General features: G+C 40.4%; 1 pseudogene; it reads right to left on the reverse strand.

Annotated features, from left to right (window-relative positions):
- On the reverse strand, positions 1-27,268 carry LOC123833262 (annotated as a pseudogene).
- Positions 27,269-27,987: the final 719 nt, after the last annotated feature.

Below are 27,987 nucleotides of genomic sequence, written 5' to 3' on the forward strand. Positions count from 1 at the left end.
TCACTTCTGTCTGTTTTTCTTCTGCTCCTTCCACTGCTGTGCTCTTTGGTCCTTTTTCATCCTTGGGTCCACCTCCTTGAAATGACCTCTGACTCCAGATGACTGGCACATTCTGCAGCCCACACCTTTTTTTGACTACTTCATAGGTGACTTGGCATTTCTCCTTGCCAAGTCCAGCCTCCTGTGCCAGTTTCTCTCATTCTAAGATGTCCACCATGTACACCATAGCCTCTGCCTTCTTGGTTGGCTCCAGTATCTTCAGCATCCTCAGTTTCTTTCTGGATTTAACCTCAGTCACTTTCCTGGTGGGACGCACATTGATTTGCCTCCAGTGTTTCCGGAAATGCTCTACTTCCTTTCTGTCAATAGGCAATTGTCATGTCCTGTGATGTTTTCCTCCTGCTACAAACCACTCTGGAAACTCCCCACTCATCCTCAGTAAATGAATACTGGCCGAAAGAGTTCTCTATGAGGCCCCTCTTGGCCTTTTTGGGAAGAGGCAATAATAGCACCTAAAGCAAGGCCTTTAGGGTCCAGTATCTGATGTTTCACTAGGTCCTCAACAGACCCTCTCTCAAACTCATCATCATCTGACTTAGGCCCACAGCATCGCTTCTCATCATGGCCTGGTTCCCAGCTCTCTTCATCCTCACGGCTGCTGCTATCACTGTCTGAACTGTCAGCTCTGTCTTCACCCCCAGGGCCAGTGGCAGCCTCTGTCCCTGATGGAGCCTCTGCCTCCTTAGGGGGCCTTACTCTGGCAACCAGGAAGATTCTCTCAGTCTTCAAATTGGAAGATGGTGGCGGCGGTGGCTGCAACCACATCTTTGGAGGGATCTCACGCAGGAGCTGGGCCTGACTGACCCCCAGGACCTCAGCAGCATCATCCTCAAGCCCGCTGAAGCCATCCTTTGAGAACCACAGGCTGGCTTGTTCTTCCTCCAGGACTGCCTTTTCCTTCAATGGCGCCAGCAGTCGATTCTCTTGTTCCTTCTCTTTTTTATCATCTTCTGTTTCAGCAAATTGTAAACGCCTTTGGTCCTTTAGACTCTGAGGCCTTCTGACTCCTACCAGCTTCTCTGGATCCAGGTCTTAAATATTTGGGAGTATTCAGCAGTGAAAACACGTGCTTTTCTTTGTCGGTAGGTTTTTGATTACTCCTTAAGTCTCCTTAATCATTATATGTCTGTTCAGATATTTTGTTTTTCATGATTCAGTCTTGGTTGGTTGTGTGTTTCTAGGAATTTATCTGTTTCTTCTAGGTTGCCTAGTGTGTTGGCATGTAGCCGTTCACAGTAGTCACTTATGGTCCTTTGTAGCCGGCATGTCCTCTCTTTCACGTATAATTTTTATATATTTGAGTCCCCTCTTTTTTTCTGGTTAGTCTAGCTAGAGTTTTGTCAATTTTGTTTATCTTTTCAAAGAAACACTTTTTAGTTAGGTTGATATGTTCTATTGTTTGTTTTGCTGTTTTCCAATTCATTTATTTCTGCTTTAATCTTTATTATTTCTTTCCTCCTGCTAACTTTGGGCCAACTTTGTTCTTCTTTTTCTAGCTCCTTGAGGTGTAGAGTTAGCTTGTGTATTTGAGAACTTTATTTTTTTTATGTATGTGTTTATTGCTATAACATTCCTTCTTAGAACTGCTTTTGCTATATTGCACAAATTTTGGTATATTGTGTTTTCATTTTTGTTTATCTCAAGATAATTTTTTATGTGTCTTTTGGATGATTCTTTGATTTTTTTTGGTTGTTCTGTAGTGCATTGTTTAATTTCTATGTGAATTTCCCAGTTTTTCTCTTGTTATTGATTTCTAGTGTCATACCATTGTGGTCAGAAAAGATACTTGGTGTTATTTAAATTTTCTTAAACTTCCTAAGACTTATTTGGTTGCCTAACATATGATCTCTCCTAAAAAATGTTTCTTGTGTGCTTGAAAAGAATGTGTATTCTGCTGTTGTAGAATAAAATGCTTTGCATATGTCTGTTAGGTCTATTTTATCCACAGTGTTCTTCAATCTGCCGTTTTCTTATTGATTCTCATTCTGTGTTACCTATTCATTGTTGAGAGTGGGGTATTAAAGTCCCCAACTATTGCTCTTTATTTCTCTTTTTAGTTCTGTTAGAATTTGGTGCTTTATACATTTAGGTGCTTTGATGCTGAGTATCTGATTATTTACAAATGTTGAATCTTCTTGAGGCCCTTTATTATTATATAATGACATTATTTGTCTCTTTTGACCATTTTTAGCTTAAAGTCTGTTTTCTTAAAGTTGCCCCTAGTTTCTTTTGGTTACCATTTACTTGAAGTATCATACCATCCCTTCACTCTTAGTCTACATGTGTCTTAAAGATAAAGTGTGTCTCTTTTAAGCAAAATATCATTGAATCTAGGTTTTTTTCAATCCGTTCAATGTCCTTCAGTTGTAAACTTTATTTACATGTAAGGTGATTGTTGTTAGCTAAGGACTTAATATTGCCATTATCTTCATTGTCTTCTAACTACTTTGTAGATCCTTTGCTCTGTGCTTCTTATTTGTTCTCTTCTTTGGTGACTTAATGAACTTCTGTAGTGGTATGTTTTGTTGCCTTAATTACAATCTTTTGTGGAACTGCTACAGGTTTTTCCTTTGTGGTTACCATATGGCTTACATAAAATATATTTATAACATCCTATTTTAAGTTTATAACAAATTCAATAGCATTTCAAAATTTTACACTTTTACTTCTTCCCCACTCCCACATTTTAGATTATTGTTATTACAATATACATTTTTATTTTATGCATTCAGTAACAAACTAATGTCATTACGGTTATTTTTAATAAATTTGTTGTTTAACTTTTGAACAAGAGTAGTAAGTGAATTATGCATGACCATTACAATATTATAAAATCTGACCTTGAACATATATGAGGTCTGTCCAGAAAGTACTCATCCACGTAATGTGAAGAATAGAGACATTTATTGAAGAAGATACAAGAAATATTATACATAGGACAATGACATCTCAGTCCCCTTCAAAGTAGGCATCTTGGGACCTCACACAATTCTCCCAGTGTCTCTTCTACTGTTCAAAAACTCTGTAAAATCTTTTGTTGGAATCCCCATTAGCTGTCTTGTCATATTTTCCTGAACCTCCTCTGCAGTCTGAAATATCTTTTCTTTCAAAGGTGATTTTTGTTTTGGAAAAATCCAGGAGTCACAGGGGGCCAAGTCTGGGCTGTAAGGGGGCTGAGTCATCTGGATGACCTGATGTTTCACCAAAGCCTCTGCCTAAGACATGGTGCATGAGTGGTTGTGTTGTCATGATGAAACTGCCAGTCACCAGTTACCCATAGCTGTGCCCATTTTCATGTATTGCCTCTCTCAACCAATGAAGAACATTGAGGTAGTACTCCTTATTAATAGTTTGGCCTGGAGGGGTGTACTCGTGATAGACAACATCTTCCCAATCAAAAAACACAGCTAACATGGTCTTGATCTTGCTTTGAATTTCCTGTGCCTTTTTCAGGTGTGAAGAACCAGATGACTTACACTGGGACAACTGGGCCTATTTTCTGGATCATAGGAGTCTCCTGTTATGACTTTCTTGAGGAAATCTGGTTCATTGGTAGCAGTTTGAATCAAGTCATTAGCAACTGCAGCACAATGTTCCTTCTGCTCTGGTAGCAGAAATCACAGAACAAAATTTACCGCAATACATTTAATGCCAAGATCCTGCATCAAAATCTCGGACACTGCAGTTTTTGGAATTCTCAGATCAGCTTCTAGTTCTCACAGTCAGTCACTGATCTTTGTTGATTGAAGCCCATATATGTTCAACTTTCTCAGGTGTTCTGCTTGTTGTAGGCCTTGCAGAACATGGATCACTTTCAACAGATTCTTGACCATCTTTGAAGCATGTAGTCCACATTTTTATGGCACGGCATTCATTGCATCATTCTGAAAGCCTTCTGAATCAACTGAACAGTTTCCATGGAGGAATATTAAAACTTAACACAAAATTTGATGCAGATTCATTGCTCTATTCACTCAGTCTTTTTGAATGCAATGGCCATACAGTACACATGATCACCCAATGGCATCTACTGCCCCCACTGACATCATCATTGTTCACACATCCACATTCTAGTCCACTCTCTTTGGCTATCAGGTTATATCGATGTTGCACAAACCATTCTCATTATATTAACAATGGCTAGACTTTTTCCAGACAGACCTTGTATATACCATAGTTCTGTAACTACATTAATTTTTTTACACTGTTCATTAGCATGCTTTTATTTACTGTTGGCAGAGCTAACAGCTCAGCTCTATCAAGATTAGTATATTGGATCTACTAAGATCTGAGCCCTGGTTACTGTAAGCTCTATTCCCCTCCTCCCTCATAATCTTATCTCCAGTGGTTAAGCCCCACAGATTCCCCCATGTAATCCTTGTGAGATAAGACACAAGTGGGTATTCTTTGAAATGACCCACAGTACTGGGGCAGCTGTATGTTCAACCTTGGGCTCTCTTTTTCCTACTGGAGAAAATGTGGGTCCAGTTGGACCCTCCTGGTGCAGAACTGCACTGGCCTGAGGGGAGGATGGTATGGTCAGAGTGTAGTCTGTCCTCTTACCCACAAATATGGACCTTCTCAGCCCCTGTAGTCTGGGAAGGGGTTCTTTAGCATGACTTCTATATTTTTGGATTTTCACAATGTTGTTTTATATATGGATAGTTGTTAGTTGGCCTCACTTTGAGGGAATGACCTATGTTATCATTTTAATGAGGTTACCCTTCTCTTTAAGAAAAAAAGGATTGTTTGTTGACTTGTTTTAAGTTTTAAGTGTTCTTATATATTCTCATTATTGGGCTTTATCAGACACATGTTTTGAAAATATTTGCTCCCAAATTCTGTCATTAAAATTTTTTCTTAATTTTATTTTTTAAAGAAATGTTTTTAATTTTAATGAATTCCAACTTATCAAATTTTTCTCTTATAATTTATTTTTCTGTTCTATGCAAGAAATCTTTGCTTAAAACAGCTCATAACCCTGGCCATTGTGGCTCAGTTGATTAGAGTGTCATCTCATAGCCAAATGGTTGAAGGTTTGATTCTGGTCAGGGCATATTCGTAGGTTGCAGGTTTGATCCCCAATCTGGGGTGTACAATCTCTGGCCCAAGCATGCATGGGAGGCAACCAATCAATGCTTCTTTCTTGCATTGATGTTTCTCTTTCTCCCTCTCTAGGAGCAATGTAAAAAACATCCTCAGGTGAGGATGAAAAAAATGATAATAAATAGTTTTCCTATGTTATCTTTAGAAGTTTTATGGTTTTATGTTTGACACTTAAATCTATGATTTTTTAAACTTAATTTTTTGTATAAGGAGCAAAGTGTGGAAAAAGTTTATTTTTTTCTTCATTTGGATAGCTAATTGTACCAGTACTATTTGTTGAAAAGACTGCTGTGTATCCACCTTGTAAAAAATAATTTGCCATATACGTGTGAGTATATGTCTGGACTCCATTATGTTCCATTGATCTGTGCGTTCATCTTTCACCAATATCGCAATATCTTGGCTACTGTACCTCTATAGTACATCTTGAAATTGGATTCTATGAGGTTTCCAACTTTGGTTTTTATTTCCACATTATTTTGGCTGTACTGGAGCCTTTGCTTTTTCATATATACTTTTTAAAATTAGCTTTTTGACTTCTAAAACATTCTACTGGATTTTGATTAGGATTGCAAACATTTTTATTAGTCAAGAAATTGTCTCCACCCCTTTAAGAGACATTCCTGCAATGATTTCCTAGTGTCTGCCTCTATTTTCCATCCCTGGAATGACATTCAGGGCATGAAAATAGCATGAAGGTGGCCCTGAAGTTGGGGTTGGGACCTGTGGACTCAGGCTGTCTGCAGACAGGAGGGACTTAGTGCTGGACAGTAACTCGGGCACAGCCAGAGGTGATGTTAGGAAGGAGGCCAACTGCGTATTGTTTATTTTAGCCTTGGTAGATTAGAGATAACTTGCTTGGTTTGTGCTACACCTCTCGGAGGGAAGGCACTACTGAAATGTGAGAAACAGTACAAAGTTTCCTTAATTATTTTAAATTTTTCTCCTGTTTGCTGCTATTTTGGAAATCTCATTCACCCATCATTTACTCTAGTTGTCTCTCATTCTGTATCCTTTATTTTTTCCTTCCTTCACTCCAAATTCTTCCTGAAATTTCTGATGTTCCTTAAAAACAATGTCCTCTAAAGATTGGAAATATGAAATAAATATATTTTGGTAGATGTTTTGAGATAAAAAAATCAAGCATTAAATTAATCACATTTATTGGCATGTACTTTTTATGATTAATTGTGGGATAAAGTGTTTCAACAACCTAGGGACGTTTTCCCTGGTTAGACTTCAGTGTTAATCCACAACTTCATCTCCGAATAGCAGGGTCTCTGTAGTGCATCTTTTGCAACTTCGTGGCATCACCGAATTTCAGATTTTCTTTCTTCCTTATGCCTGGCAGCCATGGACCAATTAATCTGAAAATATGAACATTTGGGAAGAATATTCTTCGGTGACTCAACAGGGCAACAGATGGCAAAATGTTTAATGTTTATTTCAAATCCATTTCCACATTGGATTCACATCCAGGAGTGTTTAAAAACAGTTTTATTTGGACAGAGACTGTTGGTCACTGTCACACAACAATCTGTGTTGAGAATATCATTTGAGTTACAACTTCTTTGACAGGTGTCAGGCAGACACCGCAATTTTGGGGATCACAAATATGGCTCACTGTCCTTCCTGCTTCACGTTATATTTTACTTATCAAGGATATATTTATGAATACTGTTTTTTAACACCATTCATTCATTCATGTCATTCAAAGTGAGTGTTAATCACTTACTGCATCTGACAACGAAAAGACAAAATGAAATGGGCTACAATTAAGGACTCTAGAGTCTATTAAATTTAGTTACTTTATCCATAAAACTTAATCCTATTAAAGCATTTTGCTAGGTAATTTGGCTTTGTTTTTGTTGGGCAGGCCTTTCACTCTACAGAGCCTTGAAGATTGTGTTGGAAGCTGGTTTGGTGACTAACTACCAGAGGCAGATTTGCCTAAAAGGAAATAAAACATATTTCAGACCCCTTCTTGCTTGCACAGATTCTTTCCAAAGCTCTGGGAGGAGCCCCATAAGGTTGTTTATATGGTCATAATTTCTGTAAAATGTGGACATGTATGATATTTTAACTATAACTGGTTAAGACTGCTACCTCTCTGTGTTCTGAATTTCTGCCTGTCATTCCTGTTCTCACACTGGAGGATAACTGCCCACGTTTTGGGGTGTCAGGTAAGTGGAAGTTTAGTTAGTGTTCACTGAGTTTGGGTTTAGTAAGGTGTATTTATGGTTTGTAGTGTAATCTAAAAATAGTTTTCTAGCTGTTGCTTATAGGAATAATGTAGAAATATAACTACTGCTCACTGAAATGACTCCTCTAGGGTCTTTTAAAAAAGATTTTATTTATTTATTTTTAGAGAGAGGAAAGGGAGGAAGAAAGAAACATTAATGTGTGGTTGCCTTTCATGTGCCCCCTACTGGGGACTGGGCCAGCAACCCAGAAATACACCCTGACTGGGAATCGAACCGGTGATTCTTTGGTTTGCAGGCTGGTATTCAATCCACTGAGCTACATCAGCCAGGGCTGTTAGTTCCTCCAGGGTTTTTCAAATGAAGTTGCCAATAGAGAAGTCATAGTACACAGCAGTTCATGTCATGGAAAACATGTGGGTGCGGAAGGAGAACAGAGTTTTAAATGTGGGGATCTAGAATCCAGTCTGTGGAAAATTCTCCTAAATTGTAGATGAGCAAAATCGTAAGCAATAGTTTTAATTCTCATCAATGTTTAAACAACATGCAAGTTCTCTTTCTTGACAAAATTATATTCCTTCATGCAGCACATACAACTGTAAACACAATACAGAGCCTTTTCTTTGTATTTTTGGAAATGTGAGAAATAGAATTTGTCAAAATTTCTGTTTTTGTAGGGCAAAAACTATAGCTATATTATATGTAGATAACATACCTATGTGACATCCTATGTTTTATGCATGTTAATGTATTAAATAGCACCTTAGCATAACATTATCATCAATAGTTATAAAGCTGAAACAAATTGTTTTGAATTATCAAGTATAAAAATTAAATTTGGAGCAATTATTCTAGGGAAAGTCTAAATTAAGACTTTTTTCCTGTGTTGAAAATAATATCACAATATTTTTGTCATATGAAAAGACAATCAGAGTAACAGCTAAAAGATGTAGGACAAAAAATATTATGCAGATGCATCAGCCACTTAATTAAGAAAATGTTATGTTGACTTTGTGGATTTTGTACATTTTGTTAACTTTTAAAATCTGAGATTTGTTTTAATTTGTTTTCTTAGTCTAAATAAACACACATCTGCTTAATTTTATATTAGTGATTTTGCATTATTTCTCTTGAAGGTATCTCTCAAAATTTATAAGTTTCAGGCCTCACAACACCTAGATCTGCTCTGTATCTGCCCCTGATTTTATTTTCGTTGTCCAGCGATTTTTCAAGGGAGAGTAAACCCTGAAACTAAATTAATCTTCTGTGAGGAAATGAAGAAACAGATTGAGGAATGCTTCAGTGAAGGGTGAGGGTAGGATAAAAATAGAGGGAAAAGGAAGTTTATGAGTTGTCCACTTACATGGCTGATTTAGAGTTGGTAGTGAACTGAGAGAAAGGAAACATGGGAAGTAAGAAAATGGGGAACTGGGAAAGAGAACGGGGCAGCGAGACTACTTAGCTTGGTACACAGAAAGAATACAGAAGTTGGTCAGGAAGCAAGTTCCCGGATCCATTCAGTTACTACTACTGGGCGTCCTGCAGCCTCCTTTGTAAAATGGAAAGAATAATACTTACCCTTCAGGTTGTTGGAACTGAAAACAACTACATCCAACCTCAAGCCCACAGCAGGGCCTCATAGCTATTACCACTGTTGCTGATTCAATCAACTATTGTGAAGGAGGGGAGGCAGGTACAGCAAGACGCAGAATATAAGATCTTGAGAAAAGCCTGAGAGACAAATGCCAAGTAAAGATGAGGCCAGGCTTTGTCCACTTGTGAAGGAATGTGTCGGAAATGCGAAGGCATGAAGAGGCTGAAAACTGATTTGGGTCACATAAGGTAAAAGAGGAGAACTGGGAAAACGGATTCTGCATACTCTGACCACTACATGATGAGAAGAAAAACGCGTGCCTCTCTGATGGTGGTGGGGGAGGAGGCACAGGAAGAGAACGGACGAAGCCTCATAGGGCTCTTAGGTTAAAAAGTTTAAAATTGGTGGTGCCAACAAGTGTGTGGGTATTTGGCCAAAAGGGGGAATGTCAGTGTTATCTCCGTCTATCAGGCTGCTGAATGGCTAACTGCAGGGCCCGTGCATATCAGCACTGGGATACCGATAGACTCCGGGCTAAAGGAAACCCAGGGGCTCCATTCAGATAATGGGGAGTAGGGTTACCATGGAATTTTGCAACGAATGACTGAGGTCAGCAAGCAAAAATTTCAGTTTTTATCTGGTCATCATTTTTGCTGAAATTGTGAAAAAGAAAAAGCAGGTCATCATAGAAAAACAACCCATTCATTCCCTTTAGGGATAAAAAATATACTCCAGTTGGCTTCTGCTTTAGGGAAAGTTAAGTTTGAAATGTTGACTTCTCAGCCTATAAATTAGAACCCACATATTTACATGTTCCATTTACAAAGAGATGGAAAGTAAAATTCCTTTAAAATTTATCTTGCTTGCAATGCTTAAAATGTCACTTCAGTTCTGAAATTTTAATTCATAGTTGGCTCTCTGGGTCACATCTGTTGCCTAAATGAGGACCTGTGAGGCAGAGATACATATTTTTAAAAAGTTGTGTGTGTGTGGAGGGGTGAGAAGTGTCACAAACATGGTTCAAAATGAAGACCTGAGGAGAACCACAGGCTAACACTGAGAATTGCTGAATAATGTGATGGAGGCTCTCTGCTGGACCAAACTTTGATCAGGCTCCTCGGAGACCTTTTCTCCACTACACCTGGACCCTGAGCCTTGTCTCTAACCCCACTCCAGTCCTCGCTGGGCCTGTATAGCTCGGTTAGCAAGAATCCTGCTAAGTCAGTTCAGAGCGACTCTCCACTTGCTGTCAGATCACCCTTGCCTGCATGCAGAAGATTCCTGTCAGGTGAGTTAAGAAAGGATTCCACTACCTTTGATTTCTTCTCCTAGTAACTTTCCATCCACCAACCTCCCCATGCCTTTCCTTGGCTGTCAGTCCCTGCTTGTTCTTGTTGTAATCAGAACTGAGGCCTGTTTTATGCTGAGGTCTTGTTCCCCCTACTGCAATAGTTTCTGAATGAAATGTTTTTACCACTCTAACTACTGTCCAGATCCAGTTTTCTTGAACGAATGTGAGATTGTGACTAGCAACCATCGTTTCTTGCCAGCCCAGCTGGTAAATGCTGGGTTGGCAAGCAATCTACTGTGTTCACCATTGGGTGCTCTCTTATCTGAATAATTTTAGTAACACCCATAACTGCAACTCGTATGCAACTTAGAATTTCCAAAGGCTTTCACATAGATTTATTTTTCCCCACTTGTGAAGTAGGCAGGGATCTTAGGGGTGAGGACACAGAGGCTCAGAGCAGCTGTCCCTGTCGTGGTGAGGGTCACTCAGCAAGTGTAGCAGGACTAGAATCAAGGCTTTCAGAGTCCTCACTCAGTGCTCTGAGTTACAAATGCAATTTGAAATGTAAAAGAGGAAAAAACAGAGTACATCAGAAATGTTCCAGCAGAAAGTGAATTGTTGTAGAGATGAAGATGGTGACTCTTAAGCAGGACAATGAGAAAAATGGGGTGGTGAATCAATAACTTACCTTAGGCATTAGAATGAATAATTATTTATTATTTATTTTTAAAAATATTTTATTTATATTTTTAGAGAGGGGAAGGGAGGGAGAGAAACATCAGTGTGTGGTTGATTTTCACATGGCCCCCACTGGGGACCTGGCCCACAACCCAGGCATGTGCTCTGACTGGGATTCGATCCTGCAACCCTTTGGTTCACAGCCCATGCTCGATCCACGGGGCCACACTGGCCAGGGCAGGATGAATAATTATTTCATAACTATCCTTGAACAATTTACTGCTTTCACATAAATGACTTTAAATTATAATGAAGGTACTTTACTTAGACACATCTAGAACAAATCTTGGCTGTAAAGCTGATTATAAGTTCAACATGCAGCATCCCCACCATTCAACAAAGTCCTTGAAACAGCCACAGATTTCTCAGACACTGGGTAGAATGCTAGAGGGAATGTGATAGGCAAGACACAGGCCCTGCCATCTGAAACCCTTGGCCAGTTTGCACGGGAGTGATGTGCCCAGACATCTAGTTACAGAACAGCGAGGAGAGGCATGCTCTTCCAGCTACCAGGGCGTGCTGACTGAGCGCCGTCCTTGGTCTGCCTAGCTGTATGCCTGTCTGTGTGAGAGGCTGGACCAGCTGTTCTCAGAGGCTCTTTTCAGTTCTTTCTTTCTTTCTTTTTTTTTTAAATTGAACTGCAAAACCTGTTTTCACAAGGCTGCTGTTTCGGTATGGAAATGATGGTCATGTATATCGCAAATTCAAAGACAGGACTACAGGATCCAAGAGGAGGAAAAGATGAGCTGTAAAGGGGCACAGTTCTCCTCCAAGCCAAGTGCCTTTGCTAATGAGCAAGTAGGTTAAAAAAAGAGAGAGAAAAAGAAAAAGAAAGAAAAGCAAGCAAGAAGGCAGCCAGCTAGGATAATGGGATGTGTGAGTGAGGTTCTTCAACAGATGTGCCTGCGGTGAGCTCAGTAGATAGGTCTCAGCACTTTTCACCGGAACATTTCTCAAGCCAAGTGCTGCTCCCTGGACAATCCAACAGCTGCAGCCTCTTTTTCTGAGGAAGAAGGAGGCCAGTAGGTCTCTCCCTGGGTAAAGCAGGACATTTGTTGTCCTTTGCCCCTGGGCCATCTTCTCCCCAGGAGGCAGGTGATGCCCAACTTCACGAGCTACTGAGGTGGCATCAAGGCGATGCTGGTGAGATGAGAAACCCTTTTCTTTCTGAAATGTTTTCAGATGGGTCTGGGGTACAGTTGTCTAACCACCACTGTGACCTGCTTGTCCGGTGTGAGGCTGTTTCAGTATCATTCCCGAAACACCTCTGAACCACCCCTCCCTGCATTTGCAGGGAAATCCCATGTGGCTTAACTTTCTGTCCGAGGTAGGGTTTCAGAGGGGCCCTGTGGATAAAACTCCAAGGTCAACAGCAGCGTTCTCACAGCGAAGCAGCGATCTCCCGTTTGAGCGGAGTTGGCTGTGCACTTCAGCCTTCCCCACCCTCTGGCCTGGTCTTTGAGGATGTCATGGTGAAAGTAAAGGAAACTTTGTTTAGTCTGCACCACAGCTTTGAATAGGCCATAAAAACTCCCTAGGCTGTGACCGGCCAGACTTGGAACAGCAGACCTCCGCTCGTCACTTAATGCACCTTCTTTGTCACTTTGTGTTTTGCGCGTTGTCTCTCTCTCTACCCTGGTGGCCTGTAAATACACACAGCCCCGCCATCTGGAAGTTGCCGGGCTAACGCTGTGCTCTCCAAAGCCCCTCGCAGGAGTGGATGAAATCATGGGATGTGCGCTGTTGCTTTTACCTTTAGGGGATGGGATTAAATAGAGACATTTGGAGATCAAGAAACAAAGTGAAACATTTCGACTATAAATCACCTCTCTTAAACCAACCCCTCTCAAATGCTAGTGGCTTACAAATCTTCATTATGATTTAAATGGTTATACCATAATCCTTGATTAGAAACATCTTGATTCCTAATAGTGTCTGAGAAAAATCTTAATACCTGAGCATTAAAACAATGTGCTCAAATATAAAGCAGCTGAAAGATTTCCCTATGTGCAAGTCCTCCTTTCACTTAGTTAATCTAGAGTAAATGAAAACCAACATCAACAACAACAAAAAACCCCCTAACATTTTCACAGGGCGGGGGAGGGGGGTGGGGGGGGAGGAGGAGGGCAAGGAGGAGGATATTAGTGGATAGAGATGGAGAAGATGGAGAAGGGAAAGGAGGAGAAGGAGAAGAAAGGAAAAAAAAAGAGTTTGCTGCTGAGCTGAAAATTCAACTAGAAAGCCAAGGCCCAGCTTGGAGCAGAGTTTTATGGCTGAGTTATAAACTCTGAAAATAGGGCTTTATAATGGAAATGTTGACAGACTCTCTACTATAACTGGGCTAGCGGATGCCCGCTGTAATGTACTGTGTAATTTATAGGAGTCACCTGTTAAGCCATCTGGGAAAGAAAATTTCCCTTCTTTTAAAATGTTAATAACTTGATTAACCTTTTGAACTTCATCATTATTCCAAACGGAGTCTATGGGAGCCAGTTGCTGCTGTACGCCCAATTTGTCTTTGCAGATAAAATGAGGGATATAAAAAATATCCATACTGAGAGGCTTTCTCACTCTTACCTTGTAGGAAAATGAGTTGTTAAGGGAGAGGTGGCACCTTGAGGGCTTGGTTTCTGCAAACCAACGCTGCCTGCAGTTCCAGCGTGAAGTGGGGTCTCTTTGTGCCTGAGTCCACTGCATGATTTTCTTCTCTTCTCACCTCCCTCCCCCTGACTGGTTTTTCAGGCAAAGAAATCAGGAACTGAGATCTCTCCCGCCCCCGGGGAAAAGAGGTATTATTCACCCTGGGAACCCTGACTCTATAACTATTTAATGGATTGCTAAATGGCTTGTATATATGGTTTTATGACTTCTGCACTTGTACAATTAGAGATCCCCGTACAGGAACTGCCCTATTTTCCTGTATTCCACCTTCTTTCATGTTTAGTATGGCTCTCCTTACCTATCAGAACATCCTTATTAAATCTCTTCATTCTCAACATCATTCCTTAAGTGACCAGCTTCCCAGGCTGGACTCCAGCAGCCTGACTCTAATTCTCAGGATCTCTCCATGAGCACTCTGGGACCCTTACAGAACAGCCCTCACTGACCAAACTTAAGAGGGCCAGAAGCGGAGACTGCTCACTTGGAACTTGCTGGTTTGAGAATACTATTTAAAACACAGGCCAACGCACTCATATTTTTTTCTTGTTTAATGTCTGCAGGCTGACTATTTTACTGTTAATGTAGGTTACGAATGTTTTATGTGAGGCATGTATCTTTGTCTTTAGCATATGGTGTTCTCATGTGATCTTCATTGATTAAATCAGGAGATCTTTTCTGTATTTCTCCCTAGAGCACTGAAGCAGTCACGCCCAAAGTAAGCCAGATAGAAATGATTATTTTATGTTTTTTAAAAGATTTTATTTATTTATTTTTAGAGAGAGGGGTAGGGAGGGAGAAAGAGAGGAAGAGAAACATCAATGTGTGGTTGCCTCTCACATGGCCCCCAATGGGGACCTGGTCTGCAACCCAGGCATGTGCCCTGACTGGGAATCGAACTGGTGACCCTTTGGTTCTCAGCCAGCGCTCAATCCACTGAGCTACAGCAGCTAGGACAGAAATTCTTATTTTAATAACTGTCACCCTGGAAGAGCCAATCGTATTAAGAGACAGCCCTGCAATTTCCTTCAATCCTTTGGTCTGAAGGACAATGCTTATCAAAAGGACAAACTACACAAGAAGGCAGTCTGATAGGAGAGTAAATATATGGAGTTCACTCGCACTTATGATAAGTTTGTCTCTATTTTATTCTTAATTAAGGCAACCAATCATTCTGGTTTTCCTAGACACTCCTGGTTTCAGCACTGTAGTCCCAGGACACCCCTCGGTCCCAGTTGGCCATTTTATTCATACTGAACATTTTTTATTCTGCTCTTAAACTACCTGATTGTAATAGTACAAAAAGAAGATTGACCTGTGAAGACTTAACATAAGGAACCATTTTTTAATTGCTAGAGCATTCACAAAGGATTGGGCTTCCTTCAGAGACAACACGCTGTCAGTGGGATGTTCATGCAGAAGTCAAACCTACCTGTGAGTAGGTTCTGGAGGAAGATTCCGATTTTGGCAGAAAAAACAGACTTCATGACCTCAAAGGTTTTTTTCCAACTCTAAATTAAAAAAGAATTCTGGATGGCTTCAAAGGACAGAAACGTGACAGCTGCAAGTGACCTCAGGGATCTTAAATCCCAGGGTCTTCAGGTTCTCTGTGCAGGGTTTGCAGTGTTATGTTGATGTGGTTCTGTATCCTATCAGTCCTTCTGAGAGGGTGTGTGTGTAGTGTGATCCTATTTTGTAACACGGCGTATCTACTTTTATTCTGATGGCCTCTTCTGTGATGTTCAAATTCTCACCCCTTCGTTGGATGGCGCCTGGGCGCTTCATTGGAATATGATGCTCATTAATGCCTTGACCATTTCTCCACTGGAACCACGGCTCCTGCTTGCAGTTTGATGTCATCCACCCTTCACACTCTCCGACACTCATATACATTTCACAGTTGTGTCAAGAGAGACCTCAAGATGTTGAGAGGAAACATTTGCCAAGGCTACAGTGAGATCGTGTGGCACAGCCAAGAATGGAAAAGTCAAAAGTCTGGCTCCAACTCCCTTTTCTAATGACTAGACACCACTCCCTCATTGGAACACATTTGATTTTAGTGCCTTAGAGGGGCAAGAAAGCTGGCTGGTTTACAAAACCGAGAAATGTTCTTCCTGAGGCGGCAGCACAGCCTTCCCTGCCACCGTGTTCAGAGAGCTATTGACCTTACATGACAAAACCCCCTCTCCTCCTCTTTCTTTTTTCTCCATGCCTCTTCCTCCCTGACTCCCTCTCTGACTCCCTCCCGAATTTGCTAAATGAAAGTTTATTCTGATACTAGTTATTTAAGAGCAACAGAAATTTCTGAAGTACATAAAAATGTTTACAAGAACATAAAATGGCACAGAATCTAGTTTAGGAGGTAATTCTGGGAGCTCACGTCTCCTTGATGTTGCTATGGAGATCACAGAAAAGAAGATCTGGAAACAAAGCACTTTTATTCTCTCTGTGTCTAAGTGGGCTTGCCCTCTCTGGATTGCGGGAGAAACCCCTTGCTTTACTGAACCCCAAACTTCCAGAACTTCATCCTTCTCCTTTTTTCTCTTTGTCACCCTTTGTCTTTCTATCCCAGATAGTTGGGTTTTCTTTGATGTTATTGTAAGCTCTTTTGTTTATTCAGTAAGCATTTATTGAACACCTACTACATCCTGTGCATCGTGCTGGCCTCAGAAAGTAAAATTAGTCACATTTCTAATGTATCCTTGTGAGCTCACTTTCTATATGATGGTGGTGAGAGAGAAATAGAAAAACATCTCCAAACAACTAACAGTAATATAATTTGATAAGTGTTCAAAGATCTAAACTGAAAGACATTGAGGCTTTCCTAGAACAAGCAGAGAGGCAACTGTTGTTTGCCCATTAACACAATGTGCTTGTTTTTTAACGTTTGCCCTGATGCTATGAACTTAACTATGTGGCAAATAAGCGTATCCAAGTTCATATCTGCCCTTTAATAAACCAGATCACTGAAACACTTGTGCTGGACTGTGTCAGTATGGCTTTCTTCAGACCTGGTTTCTGACCCTTGCTGGGGTGTAATGCCATAAGGGTTTTCTCTATCATGACTCATGAGAAAAATATTTTCCCAAGCTCATGACTAGAAATACTTACACACTTTTGGAGAATTGATATCTTTTTGGCTCATGGAGGTTGTGGCCCTTTAGCTGATGGTATGTTCCTTTCTGAGTTATGTCTTAACAGTCATGTAGTTCAATCCCTCCCACCCAGTACTTACGTCCCCTCAACTAGAGGTTCAATCCAGTGTTTTTCAACCTTTTAGACTTTAGCCCACCTGAAACACATTTTGCACTGTGACCTAGTGCACACATTTATATGTGTGTATACACACATGTGTGCACACACATGTAATTAAAGGTACACAAAACAAATTTCTATTGCAGTGCCCTATATTTTTATTCTCTTCTGTTCCACTCCATCCTCCTTATTCCATGCCATTCCATTTTATTCAATGTTTAAAAAATGTTAATACCATGTCACTAAATTGATTTCATAACTCTTTAAAATAAATTTTTATTTATTATTAAAGCGGGGAAGGGAGGGAGAAAGAGAGAGAGAAAGAAGAATTAACATGAGAGAGAGAGACATCGGTAGGCTGCCTCTTGTACATGCTCTGACTGGGGACTAAACCTGCAACCCAGGCCTGTGCCCTGACTGGGAATTGAACCTGCAGCCTTTCACTTTGCAGGACGATGTCCACACTGGTCACGGCTGATTTTGTAACTCTTTAGTGAGTTGTGAGCCTGGGTCTAGGAAACACTGATTCAACCCCTTCCTTGAACACATCCAGCTGCAGACAACTCACTACCTCCTGGGGAAGCCTATTTTATTGTTGGGAAATTTGGAGCTGCTCCTTCAGTGAACTGAAAACTGCCTCCTTGGGAGATCTTGCCCAGTATCTTGTTAGGTCTACCTTTCAGTTTCATGCAGAACAGCCCAGTCCTTCTTATTCCTGACCATCCGTCCAATATTTGGAGAAAATGTGTTCCCCTGAAAACTCCTCACCCATTTACACTTGATGGTGGCTCCAGCAAGGGGCTTGGTGGCCAGACATCAATAGCTGAAGAAAAGCGTTAGGCCAAGGCAATTAGAAATGTTCCCTGAAGCATTTGAGTAATTTGAAGTAAAGGGTTGCTTTTTAAAAATGTGCTCAATTTGACTGAACAATTGCCCCAATTCCCTACTTTACTCCAGCTGTGGAAAACCTGGCCCAACTTCTGCTACATATTGATTTTGCTCAAAGGTGGCAAGTGACAACACAGCCATTACATAAATGACATGAGAAAACAGCCCTCTTCCCCCAAGGTATTTAGCACACTCCACAGATGGCGACGACCTAATTCAGTCCAAAGAAGAAACAAGTGAAATCATTCACTCAATTACTTTCATTGGGTAGAGGCAGTGTGGCTCTCTCGGCTCTCCCAGAAGAAAAAAAAAGCCCTTCCTGAAACTGCCATGCACGGGCAATTTCATTACAACAGAGTTCCAGTCACCTCTTGTTTTCTTAAACTTGTATTATTGAAAGATTAGTCTTCTGTTTATGGTTACATTGCCAAGTATCCAAAGCAGAACTTGCTCCTTCATTCGGAGTTAATCGAACTGAAATGGACATGTGGCATTACCAAGGCCCATGGCCCTATGAGATCAGAAGAATTACTCAATCTGTACCACTTAGGGTAGAAGTTTTTGAAAGAAGTTAGGATAAATTGACAAAGATTGCTTACCTCAGATTACAGAGTTCAAAATGCAGTTCAGAAAGACTTTATAATTACATGTTGTAATGGGAAAGATTACAATGTTGTATGGCTGGATAGTAGGACTCACTCCAGTGATGGCTAACGCCAATGTCGTGAGGTGATCTACTCACTTTGTTCTGAATTTCTGTATACAAAAGTAAGGGGAAAATCTGCGTGCTTGAAGGAAAGTCTTGGAGAGAATGATTCTAGACTGATGGCAAATTTTCTGAAATATGTTGGTATTGAGAGAACCATTCTTGTGTTACACAATTCTTTAGCTGGACTCCATAGAACTTTAACCGAAGCTCCAGACTAAAATATGGATATTTAATCAAACAGATGAGAATGAACTCAGGTAAGAATTAGCGTATATTTTCTGTGTTTGTAAAATTTCAGCTTTGAGATAGTTTTTTGGTATTTTCAGATGGCTTCATTTTAATGTGGTTTACTCTGAAAACATACTGGAAGAGCAAATATCTCACACACAATATTTTCTGTCTTAGTCATTCTATGTTTCTCTTTCCCTTTCTTGTTTGCATCATATTTTAGTCTTTCTCAGTTTAGTCTACCATAGCTAAGATTTCTTATATTTAATCTTTTATGAATTCAAATTTAAGCATTTCAACTTGGAGCTTTTGTGTGTAGTGGCAACCAAGAGCCTCACCAAAGTCTTGGCTGAGTTCTAAGTCCTTTGCCAACAGTATGCCAAGGAAAGGGAGAAAAGGCTGTAAGTGGGATAAAAATAAAAATCTGTGTTCTTTCCCATGGCATCACTTATCAGAAGGGAATGGTGTTTCTGGTTGGGAAGACATGACTTTCTTAGAAGAGGAGGTACTGCTGTCTGAACATACAAGGGAACCTCAACTGGGTGGCATTTTCCGTACACACGAAGGACAAAACCACACGGTGGCTTGAGAAGGGTGATGAATGCTACCAGCTTCTTCTGTAGTTACTAGCCTCTTTCATTCCACCCTTCCTCTTGCTTTTAAAATGGCTGGGACAAAAAAAGATTTGGACAATCTCATTGTAGGGCAGGGGTGTCAAACTCATTTTCACCAGGGGCCACATCAGCCTCTCGGCTGCCTTCAAAGGGCCGAATGTAATTTTAGGACTGTATAAACATAATTACTCCTTTACAGTTAAGCAAGGGCTTGGTGCTGCTGCCAGGTAGAAAGAAGGTGCAGGCCGGATAAAAGAAGGTGGAGGGCCAGATTCGGCCCATGGGCGGGCCTTGTGTTTGCCACCTGTGTTGTAGGGGTTGCAAGATTCTGAACTGAAGGTTGAAAGTATCCTGCAGATGGACTGTGTTTGGCACAAGCATCTGTTTAAAAATAAAGACACTGATTCATGGTATAAATTTTCAGAAAAATAGGAATAGAGGGAAACTCCCTCAGCTTCATAAAGAGCATGAACAAAAACCTACAGCTAACATTACACTTAATGGTGAAAGATGAAATGCTTTGTTCCTCAGATCAGGAGTAGGGTAAGGATGTGTCTGCTCTTACCACTCTCACTCAACAGAGTGCTGGGAGTTCTGGCTAGTGCAATAAGTCAAGAAAATTAAAAAAAAGCACACCTATTGCAAAAGAAGAAATAACACTGTCCCTATTTGTAGATGACATGATTGTCTATGTAGAAAATCCAAAGGAATTCACCAAAACCCTCCTAATACTAAGTTTAGTAAGGCCATAGGGAACAAAATCAACATACAAAAATCAAATCTATTTTAATACAGTAGCAATGAACATGTGGCCACTACAATACAATTAAAAGTACTATGCCATCTATGATTGCTAAAAAATACTTTAGTGTAATCTAAGAAAACATGAACAGGATTTATAGGTTGAAAATTACAAAACATTAATGAAAGATAAAAGGAACATCTAAATAAATAGAGACACAGTGTGTTCATGGATTGGAAGACCAAATAAACCAAAGATGTCAGTTTCCCCCCAACTGGCATACAGTTTTAATGCAATTTGAAATTCCAGCATAATTACTTGAAGATGTAGAAAAGACTATTCTTAAATGTTATGGAAAAGCAAAGGGACTAGAATAGCTTATATTCGTTGAAAAGGAGAATACAGTGAGAGGAATCAGTGTACCTAATTTTAAGAATCATGGTATAGTTACAGTATTCAAGACTGTGTAGTATAGGAAATGGATAGGTAAATTGATAAATGGAATAAGATAGAGAACCTCAGAATTGATCCACGTAAATATTCCCAACTAACTTTTGATAAAAATGTGAAAGCAAATGGTGCCAGAGCAAGTAGACATCGACTCAAAAATGTTAACTTCGCCTTGGACCTCACATTTTATACAAAAACAAACTCAAAAAGGCTTAAGTGTAATATATAGACCTATAATAACCTTATAAAGAGTATAGGAGAATATCTCTGGGAACTAGAGCTAGGCAAATAGTTTTTAGACTTGATAGTGAAAGCATGATTCATAATGGGTAAATTGAATAAACTGAACTTCATCAAAATTAAAACTTGTGTTCTTTGAAAGACTCTTAAGAGGATGAAAAACAAGCTAAAAATTACTACCTAGAATAGAAAAAGAAATCTCAGAACTCAACAGTAAAAAAACAAAACAAAAACAAAAAAAACAATGCTCCCTCTCCCAATAATCCAGCTGTAAATTGAGCAAAAGACATAGACATTGACCAAATATATTTTTGTATTACATATAAAAATATCTATCCCTATCTATCTATCTATCTATCTATCTATCATCTATCTATCCACATACACAGTCATGTACTGCATAACAATGTTTTGGTCAATGACAGACTACATGTATGACAGTGGCCCCATAAGATTACAATTGAGCTGAAAAATTCCTATTGCCTAGTGACATTGTAACTGTTGTAACATGGTGGTGCAACACATTACTCATGTGTTTGTGGTGATGCTGGTGTAAACAAACCTACTGTGCTGCCAATTATATAAAAGTATTGCGCACAAAATTATGCATAATGCATAATTCTTGATAGTCATAATAATGACTGTGTCACTGGGTATGCATTTACTATACTTACTATTATTTTAGAGTTTGCTCTTTTTACTTATAAAAATATTTGTTGTAAAACAATATGCTGTGTTGCTCTGCATCATTTTCTTTTGTGCTTGGTTTAGTTTTGTGTCACCTTATAAACTTAGTGCAGCCGAAGTTTACAGTATTTATAAAGTCGACAGCAGTGTACAGTAATGTTCTAGACCTTCACATTTACTCACCACTCACTCACCCAGAGAGACTTCCAGTTTTGCAAACTCCATTCATGGTAAGTGCCCCATACAGATTACTACATTTATCTTCCACACCATATTTTTACTGTTAATTTTCTGTTTTTTGATACATGAATAACTTACTTGACTATTAAATACTTGGCCATTATGAATAAAGCTGCTATTAACATTCATGTACAAAGTTATTGTCTATAATATTCAGTACAGTAACATGCTGTACAGGTTTGTAGTCTAGGAGCAGTAGGCTATACCTGTAGACCAGGTGTGTAGTATGCTGTACCATCAAGGTTTGTTAAGTGCTCTGTATAATGTTCTCACAACAACAAAATCACCTAAGGACACATTTCTCAGAATGCATTCCCATCATTAAACAGTACATGGCCACACAGATGACAAAGAAACACACTGAAAAATGCTCAAAGTATTAGCCATTAAGGAAATGCAAGTCAAAACTCAATGAGATGTCACTAAACAATTATAAACTGGGACAGTAAAATAGTACAAGCATTCTGGAAAACAGTTTGGAAGTTTCTTAAACATGTAAACATGCAACTGCCATATGACCCAGCAACTGCATCACTAGGCATTTATTCCAGAGAAACAAAAACTTTGGATCATACGAAAACCCCTACATGAATGTTCATAGATGCTTTCTTCATAATAGCCAAAATTTTGAAACAATATAGATATCTTTAAATGAGTGAATGGCTAACAACTATGGTATATCCATATCATGAAATACTACTCAGCAATAAAAAGGAACAAAATATTGTTAAATGCAACAATCTGGATGAATCTCCAGAGAATAATCTAGAGTGAAAAAAATTTAAAAGCTTACACACTGTGATTTTATTTCTATAACATTTGTGAAATGACAAAACTATAGACATGGAGAACAGATTAGGGGTTGTCAGAGATGCAGAAGAGGGTGGGGACGGGAAGCTGGTGTGACTGTAAGAGGTGACATGAAGGAACCCTGTGGTGAGGGAAATATTCCGTATCTTCACTGTATGAACCCCAACATCCTGGTTGCGATGTTATACTATAGTTTTTCCAGATGTTATCTTTGTGGGAACCTAGGTAAGTGGGGCACACAGGATGATTCTCTCATTTATTATAGCTGTGAATGAGTGTATCATTCTCTCAAAAGAAGATTTTAGACATAGTCTTCAATTCACCAGAGCCATTACTATTTTCATTTTAGTTCATTAAATTAAATTAGCTCCCACTAATTTCTATTTAGTTTTAACTGTTTTCAGCTTAATTTCAAACCTAATAGTTTGCACAGTTTTGTTATCTGTTTGGGACCTACAGGCAAGAGAGAGAAAGAACAAGAAAGAGAATGAGATCTTGCTAACAAACTCTACAGAAGAAATGTCACGTGGTGTTTCTCTATTGGGGACTGATGGATCGGGTGGGTTTTAGCATTGAGGGACATTGTACTCCCATACTAGTTCAGAGACCCATCATGGGCAATGGGACCTTGTTCATCAGAATAAATTATGCTATCAGGATGTCTGCGCATCTCTCTCCTCCATTACATTCCTTGAGAGCGGACACCATGACTCGTTTGTTCTCTACACTCCTTTCCCCTCACCCTTCCCCTCTCCACCTAGCAGAGAGGCATAATTCACCATTTAATAATGGAGAGAATAGATTCTGAGTTGACTAGTAACACAGCATGATCACAATGCTAACCACAAGTGCCCAGGATCTGGTAACTGCCTTTCTAACCTTGATTTACAGGACTTCCCTCCAGGTGCCTAATGATTTAGCCAACCCAAATCACTCCAGGCTGCGTATGTGTTGGGAGTTTTCTCAATTCAGTGCTTCTGCCTGCATTGTTTCTATCTGTCTGATGTTCCCTCCTTCATCCCCATGGATCCTACTCCATTGATCTTTCACTGTTCAGTTTAAAGGATGCCTTTTCCAAGAGGTCTTCCATGCTGCAAATACTACTTCACAATTTGTATCCCTTGTCATTCCCAACCTCATAAGAGTATTGGGCTCACCCTGTGCTACTGTAAACCACTTGGGGGGCGAATGGTCTTGATCCTTCAGGGGTGTCCAAACATTTGGCATCTCTGGGCCACAATGGAAGAAGAAGAGTTGTCTTGGGCTACACATTAAATACACAAACACTAAGGAAAACTGATAAGCATAAAAAAAAGGTTTTAAGTAGATTGTCAATTTTGTGTAGGGCTGTATTCATAGACATCCTGGGCCTCATGCGGCCCGTGAGTCACGGGTTGGACACTCCTTTTAGATCCTCCCACAGAAATGGGTTTGGTGTGCTGCCCACAGCAGATCCCATAAATGTGCATTGAAAGAGAAAACGAAGGAAAGGAAATTAGAATGCCCAGTCTAGCATAATGGAAGCTCTTAAGGTAGCCAAATAAAAATGAGAGGAAGCTAGAAAGGAAATCTGAGAGTGGATCAGAAGTAATAGCAGATAATGTTAAAATGTTGCAAGGCTGATTTTACGTGGCATTGGTGGAGATTAGGCTGCTCACCACAGCCAGTTTCACTGTAAATCATGTATCAGACCTTGTAGAAATGCCAAGATAGTAGAAGTCTTCTTAAAACGCAGAGCTCCAAGACACGCTCAACTTGAAACATTGTTTATTTTCTTCATTAGGAGCTAAAGGGAAGCAAGTCGAAGGCAGCGGGTAGCAATTACCTAATATCTTTGCAGAAAGAGAGATTTTTCAAAATGCGCTTTTCTCACTAATCCTTGAGGGGAAATGAGGTTTATTTATGGTGTCAGAAGAGAACAAGGCATAATAGTAAAAGATTTTATATGACTTCATGTTTTTAGGAAAGTCATTTGTTTACAAATCCAACTTAATCAAACCCAAAGGTATTTAATATAGTCCAGATTTGAATGTCACCTGATTTTGCACCCAAATTTCAGACTAGAGGAGGTAATTATGATAGAGTGTAAATGTTAATATAAAAAGATATAGGTTGTATTTCCTTACTGAGATGAAGATCTTAGGTGTAGATCATCCCATAGTCCAGGGAAAAAATGGAATAATTAAGCACATTTTTCCCTTCTCTACCTTTAACTGCAATTGGATGGGGCTGTCTAAAGCTACTTAACTGTTTTGATTGATAATTCAGGATAACAGTCTTTTGATAAAGAAATAATTTTGTAAATAAAGCAAACATGTGCTGAAGTCCAGTTATATGAAAATTTTGGCTAGCTTTTTTTCTCTTTCATTTGCTTACTCATCTTTACGGAGAATCTCTAGTCATTAAAAATGATATCTCATATTTGGCCAAAACTTTGTACTTTTTAAGATACATTTGCATAGTTTAACTTATTTGATGCTCTTTACAATAATCTGTGATTAAAGTGGGGATTATTATTTTTATTTTACTCAAAGAGCAAATTAATATTCCAAGAAAAGAAAACCCCTGAAAATAATACATTAGATTTTGGAGCTGGAAAGTACCTCAGGAAATTATATCTGTGAAAGCGTTATTAAAAGTAGTATAGCATAGTTGATCCTGCAGTTTTTGGTCTAAATTGTGAAGAATTACTCTTGTATTTTGTAGATAAGGCACCTGAAGTCTGACCAGTTTGTGTCTTGGCCAAGGTCACATGGCCAGTATGCTGTAAGAGCAGCATACACACTGGACAGTGGACAAGGGAGCTGCTCCCAGATTTTACTCAGCATCAGGTAAGGTCTGGTTGTAGGATGTCTGGACTCACCTGTGCATCACAACTTCCTACCTCAATCTGTGGGAAGATGTGACATGAAAGAAAGCACTTTGACCCTAAAGGCAAAGAGCAAGAACTTTGGCTGTCAGAAAAGTGGTGAAATTTTATGGTGAGAGGAATGCCATGCACAAAAGCAGGTGGCAACGCTTTGCATGAGACCCCGAGGCAGGTGAGCCACCGGATAACTCATTCGGTAAACAGCCGACTCTATTGAAGGCACCAGCTTCTTCAGTGAGAATTCTCGAAGTGCTGATGAAGCTACCACAACTCATGGAGGGCAGAGACCTATTACAGAATCTGCTGGAGAAGAGCTGGCACAACCAGCTTAAGTATAAAAGGGGTAAAAAGGTGCATTATCTCAGAGGAAAAGTACTTTACTTTGAAAATGGAACACCCAGTGCTGGTTTGGTTCCCAGTCAGGGCATATGGGAGAGGTCGCCAGTCGAGGTGCACACGAGAGGCAAAGGATTGATGCTTCTCTCTCACATCAATGTTTCTCTCCCTCTCTCTCTTTCCTTCCCTTCCCCTCTCTCTAAAATCAATAAGCATCTCTTCAGGTGAAGATAACGAAGAAAGGAAAGAAAATAGAGCAACCAGGACTACCCATTTCTTCAGTGAATTTAAATCCTATTTAAAGACAGAATCGTCTAGTCAGAATGCAGGCGGGGTTTCCTTTATACCGTGGTAACTATATCAATAATGTTGGAAGGAGTTACTTTATTCTTCAGACTAGGTAAGCCCTTTCAGTGGTCCTTTATCAATTCTAAGCTATAGTTTTTGGAATCACTTAACAGAAAGCTTTTACAGGAATTGTGGTCAACTGCATTATGGTACGTTTCTTACTATTCTTCTATCCTGATTATTGTTTTAATAACAATAAAGTGGAAGACTAATTTCAGGGGCTGTTCATTTGTGCTTTGTTCATACCCTGGCATGAAGAAAGTAACTAGACCTTTGTACTCCCTCATCTCAGGGACCTCAGGAGTTGCCCGAAGACCCCTCTGTGGAGGGCTGAGGCTGCGTCCTTTCAGAGAGGGAGAGAAACGTGCTGGCAGGTGGAGATGGCGGGCAACTTGGGGAAGGGGAACTATTCCTGAAGCTGGGAATGGGTGCAAGCCCGCGGGTTCCTGCCTTGTCACAGTGCTACAGGACCCTGGAAGGGAAAGGTCCACCCAGGCAGCTTGGCCTGCAGATACCAACGCTCCTGAATGGGGGAAACCCCACGTCCCTGATGGATATAAAAGTGCAGAGCTTCCTTTCTCCATGGGGGCCGCCCGGACTTGAACCTTAAGCATATTCATCGTGAGTGGTGTGGACTGAAGGTGAGAGAGCTTTCTTCAAATGTGAGGGCAGAGGAAGTCCCTCAGTGCCTTTGAATGATCTTGAGGGCAGTGGAAGGGAACAAACTGTAACAGTTTCTTATTGTTAAGTGGCATCTGGTGCAGCCTAATTCTGATTCAGAGAAAGAGATGCGACATCAAATCTTTCACAATAAAAAGTGTTGCTGTAAAGTAGTCAGTTGAAGTGCTGGGGTGCACTAGAAGCTAGCAAGATGATTGGATAGAGAAAAATGCTCTCAGCCGCCCTTACTGCATTGGGGTGGGAGCAGGGGAAGTCAGGTACCTGCACCATAGAAGTCAAAATGGTCCAGGGGGAGGGACTGGACTGCAGAGGCCTGTCCGTCTAGCCTGGGGAAGAAGGGATTGGTTAGGAGATGGAGCCACTTGAAACACACAGAAGTTTGGGAAGTTGATGGGTCATTTTGAGAAAGCACCTGGTCCCTCCACACCCCGAGCTAATATAACCCCAGGGGAACAAAGAGGCTCTGTTGCTTGCTCATGACCTACACTCGCACAGTGCACTCACCTGTTCTCTCCATGGCCATGTGGCCTTAGCAGCTATGTGGCCATGGCCTCTAGGATGGTGTCTTTCTCTCGCCCACCAGGTGATGCACTTGCTGGTGCATTTGCATACTCTTTCACCCGGGGTTATGTAACCATGTGGCCCTGGCAGTCACATGGGCCCTGGCCATGCAGGCTCCAGGAGGGGGCCTGAAATGGACAGCAGCTGGGAACAAGCTAAGCTGCCTGGATGGGGACTAAGACCACTTAGTAGCTGCCTGTGGGCTCCAAAGGACTGTACTTTAAAATGGAGCAGCAACTTTGGACACTGGCTTTTGTCTTGGGCTTGCTGGGTATGGATGGACTTTTTCCATGGCAGAAAGAAGAGATGGTCATTGAGACGGGAGTCTGCCAGATCGCACAGCACCTGAATACAACCTCTGTCCTTCTGTACCAGCATCTGCCTCATGAGTTTGGCTTCTATGGCAGCAGGCAGCCAAACCTCCGGTCTGTTCAGTTGCAGGATCACAATATCTGTACATTCAGGCCTGCTATCTCTTTATGTCCTAACAACTGTGTAAAGGGGTTATCCATTTTGTAAATAATTTTTCCAAGATTCCAGAGCTGGTAACTGGCAAGGCAGCTCTCACCACTGCCACTCTCAGGAGGGACTCCCCTACTTCATGTCTAAGTGTTGCATTCACTCTTCTCCCCTTTACAACTGAGGCAATCAGTTCATAAGTATTCCCTGAGGAACTACAAC

The sequence above is a fragment of the Phyllostomus hastatus genome, unplaced genomic scaffold (genome assembly GCF_019186645.2).
Source record: "Phyllostomus hastatus isolate PE091 unplaced genomic scaffold, TTU_PhHast_1.1 phas_scaffold_21, whole genome shotgun sequence".
Taxonomy (NCBI): domain Eukaryota; kingdom Metazoa; phylum Chordata; class Mammalia; order Chiroptera; family Phyllostomidae; genus Phyllostomus; species Phyllostomus hastatus.